This window comes from Ips typographus, linkage group LG6 (assembly GCF_016097725.1).
Source record: "Ips typographus isolate SLU linkage group LG6, UJ_Ityp_2.0, whole genome shotgun sequence".
NCBI lineage: Eukaryota > Metazoa > Arthropoda > Insecta > Coleoptera > Curculionidae > Ips > Ips typographus.
The window spans coordinates 12,099,242-12,103,890 of record NC_138427.1 but is presented as its reverse complement, the minus strand read 5'-3'; positions in this window follow the sequence as shown (position 1 = coordinate 12,103,890).

Genomic DNA, 4,649 nt, shown 5'->3' with positions numbered 1-4,649 from the left:
TCACGCTTTACTGCAGTTCCAGACTGTCTGCCGAAGTTTAGAGTTGAGGTCGGAATTTGATTGGCGACGGCGCCAAACCGCAAAGTTCGGCAACGTCGCGTTTGAGTGATTGATGTTGAAGCCTCCAACCGTTTCCGTTGAAAATGGTCTTCTCCTGAAGCTAATTGGGGTGTTTAATGTTAAACCTGGACCTAAGCTTAATTAGAAACGTTGCGGTTAACAAACAGGAAGGGCAGTTTTGATTAGGGCAGCGCCGATGTTACGGACTTTTTTTGTTTTTTTCTCCTCGTTGTCATCCACGGGTTCGAATAAAAGCCTGTTTCGAATTGTGGCAAGTCAAACAGGGATAAAGGCATTTTTTTATATCCTGGCTAATTCCAATCCAGGCTTCAATAATGAATATTTGCGAATCAGGGAAAATTTCATTCCTAAAACCACCTATCTACAGGATTTGAGGGTAAAAAATCAAACGAGGTGTTGTTTTTTTTTAAATTGTACTGTTGATAAATTGCTAGAATAACTCAAAACAATGGTTAACCGTATTATTAACATCAACTAATTTTAGACTAAAAACTAATGAATTTGCTTGGATGTACACGCTCGAGTTTCACAGAAGAGCTTGTTCAAAAATAAAGTTTATAGATTTTTCAGAACGTTAAACTCTAAAGTTAATGTTGGCAAGAGCGCAACTAAAATCCCGGCTGAAAATTAGGGAACGTACGATTTGTAAATAAACTTTACCGGGTTTCTGTCTTGATTTTCAGGCTGAAAATTTTACTGGAAAACGTTTAGAAAATTATACTCATTAAAATCACCGACAATAATCGGTGCTAGTGCCTCGGCCAACATTATTAATCATACATTCCAAAGTATATACGAGCCTGGAAAGTTTCCGAGGAAAACTTGATTACTTCCAGATTTCTTACTCCGAAATAGATGTTTGTAGTTCAGTGAAAACCGAAACAAACTTCTCGCATTTGTATTAAGTACTTGGAACACGACCGGGAAGAAAACTGTAGGTTGTTTGTAATTTATGCCGGTTTCCAGAGATCCGAAACTAATAATAATATTCCGGTTGTCTTGAAAGTACAACAATGTTTGGTTTATACGCGTTTTATTATTACATAAGTTATTTTTAAAGAAACATTAAGATTTGATTTTTAGTCTTCTGACTGAACTTTATAGAAAATTTAAGTCTTGTTTCAAGTAAATCCAATTATCAAGTTAGCCCAAGAAAGTTTTTGGTAAATTGCAGATTGTTTCAAAGGTTTGTCAAAGTAATAAAACTCACTCAACGCTACAGAGTCAAATTAAATATTAAAATATAGGTAAATGTTTTAGAAATTTCTATTGTTTTATTTTGAGTCTACAATCTTTGTTTGCTTTATTTAAGCGGTTTATCAAAGTCAAACAGTATTTTTAATAAACTTTTTGTTCAAAATCATAGTAAGGCTTAATTTTGCGTGTGCAAGCTTATGAAGAAAACTCGTAGGAAATAATCCGATACTGCAACTTAATTCTCTTTATAATTTAACAGTTAGTGGCCAGTTGGGATCGCTAAGCTTGATGAGGCATAAAATATGCACAACTACATTAGTAGGGACAAAAGTCAACGACTACGACTACTAATGTAAACGTCACTATGTTTTTGTATATGTATAGCTACGAATATAATACAGTCACTTTCGAAAAGAAAACCTGAAAATCAGCACTTTTATAACAAATGAGCAGACGAAAAATGGTGTGTGTAAAAAATATGTTTGCACATTCTCTACCCTCATCTTTTTAAATATATTTGGGTCGTATTCTTTACTGTGACATTGCAGGACACACACACAAACTGGAGTGTTTTCTCCATCCAATATGCAGCGTTGAGGTGACATCCGGAGGCTTTTACGAATTCAGTTGTCAAACAGCGGAGACAAATTGAATTACTTGGTATGTAACAGGCACAAATGCTAACCCCGAAGGGCGTCCCGTGGGATGTTAATGCGGGCTCGGTGTGTATGAACCAGAGGACGGGCATTTTTTACTGTTTCTTTATGTTGTTCCGGTATTTTATTAGTCGCCTGTCAGCTGCGGAATTTTAACAAAACTGTCGTGGTAAGCTTCGTTAAATTGAAATTAGCCTCACATTATTTTAAACGTGATAAGAAACGAAATATCAGCTTTCTTTTCTTTCTGTAGTTAACCCAAATTTTAGGACCGGTCTCGAAAGACCGTCTTGTTATCATTGGACCGAAACTTGGAAAACTGGAGGCTCGGATTCGGTTAGAAGTTAAAATTGGGCTAAATCTAATTTACCTGACTGCCTTTTTCCCTAAGGTAAAGAGCTAAGAGGCGTATTGATTAAAGAGAAAAAAAACGAGAAGCTTCAACCGAGTAGGGATACACTATAAAAATCCTTTATTGAAAGTTTTTGCATGTAAATAAGTCCTAAATTACTTCTAGACTACAAGATCAGAAAATTGTTTTGTAAAGGGAGCCAACCAAAATTTTATTCCATAATTATAAAATTTTGTACAGACATGTATAACTCCTATTAATTCCATTATTTCCATTGGTAGAAACGAAAAATATTCTTGAATTTGTGATTCGTTAATTTCGACGATGTATAAACGTCCATTAGTGTCTTAGTCGGTAATCACCAGTAATTGGTGACCAATTTGAATAGACCAAATATTCAGCCCACACGATTTTTCAGTTACCAACTAATTCCTGAATGCGGACGAAATCCAAATGAAGAGCTTAACCAAAATTCCGTTTATCTGAAAACTCGAAACATCTAAAAACGTTTCATCGATTGGTTGACAAACTGCTTGAACAATCGTTTGCTGTCCACTATAGAAACCACAAATTACAGCCATTTGGGTCGGTAATTGCAAAATGGCCCGCTTTATCGCTTCAGACTCTCCTGACTACAGAGCACACGATGAATATTAATTTCAGAGTAAACAAAAAATTGTAGACACTTGAATACTTGCATCGCGACTATTTCAAAATGGATTTACCTTCAGGGAAATAAACGTATCTTGTTCATGTTTTTTGGAAGATCGAGTACCAAAAGCTTAGTATCTCATTAATTTAAGCCTTCGAGCTGTTTTAAAATTACGGATCCTCGGATTTGTACGTTTAATTACCGTATTCGTATAGAGCGACACATAATAGTTCGTTAACGGCTCAAAGAAAAACAAAAACCGTTTTTTTCGGCAATATAAAGCTTATAAAGCAAACATCCCCGCGGATCGAAAAATATCCGGAGCGATAGAAACAGAAACAAGCCTTATTTTTCTCGCAGTAGACCATCGGCTGTAACTTCCCACGGGAAACCACGTCTTCGGGCATGTAATTTAATTTGTTTTGGTGTCCGGCGAATGCTCCGTGACTTCCCCCGAAATAAGTGGCGAAACACATTTGCTTGGATTTCCCGCAAGTTACACTCGATTCAATTTCACTTTAGCACCAGGTCGCTTTAAACTTTGACTGTGGGTCAAATACGCGACAATTTATACTGGAAAGAGAGAAAGGTAAAGTTAAATCAGTAGCAAATTTAAAAAGAATCTTCAATTTGTTATAACACTCCTTTCCTTTGTCTATCTGTATAATAATGAAGCATAAAAAATAACTGGAGACTCAAGTAAAACTTCCAATAAATTAGTATAAAAATGCCTATTTTATCGTTATTTGTTTTAAATTAAATTAAAAGACAATGAAATGTCGGTTTAATGCATTTCCCAGTTTGGTGTGCGATCCACAATGCAAAGGAAGGATATGCCGGCTAGTTGTATACTACACTATCATTTATCACACTCTTGTTAGTCCAGGACCGGAATAGTCCAATTTAAATTGCAACCGCAAAACCTAATTTACCTTTTTGATGCGAGTAGCAAAATGTTGAAGCAAACTTGGCTACAACTTATGGACATCGAAACTAGTATCGTTAGTTGTGATTCAGGTAGAAGTTTCTATTAAGGGCCATTAAGATAGCATCTCACCGAGAAACCAGACGTGATCCGGGCTTTAAGCAACTTTTACCCTCCGGATTAACGTGTTGCTTTCGCCGTCATGTCGTTTGTAGAATTATGTCGCAGAAACTCTCCGGAAAGTAACTGAATTTTAATAGACGACATCGTACGTGCTTTTTACTTGTCTGCGAACGGTATTCAATTAGTTAATTGTTCGTGTCCTGTTTATTTTTGATGCGACCTCGACGATCCGGAATCGGGTTATTCATTATGCATTTGGTGGAGACGAGCTTTGTCGAACTGGGATTTGAGCTAGTGTGGCCCTATGTCGTCACGTGTCTAGTTCTATTTACACGGCCCTTCTCACAAATGCCACTCAATGTGTCTCCGGGGAATTAATACGACAATAGCTCGGATTATAGAGTAGAAAAGTAACACCAATTTTAATAATTTGATGTCCATTAGCACACGACTAGCGAATAGAAAAACACTTTATAGATCCACTTAGTGACGTCGTGATGAAAACTGCCATTCGGATATCCATTCGTAAAGTTTTGGGTTTTTTATTCCCTGGGGTTCCCGTAACAACGGAACGGTTTTGTTGATGTAGATTTATTCAGGGATACACGTGGGACAACTGTCGAAGCCTTTTGTTCCAAACTTTTCTATTTTGACTCAAAGTAG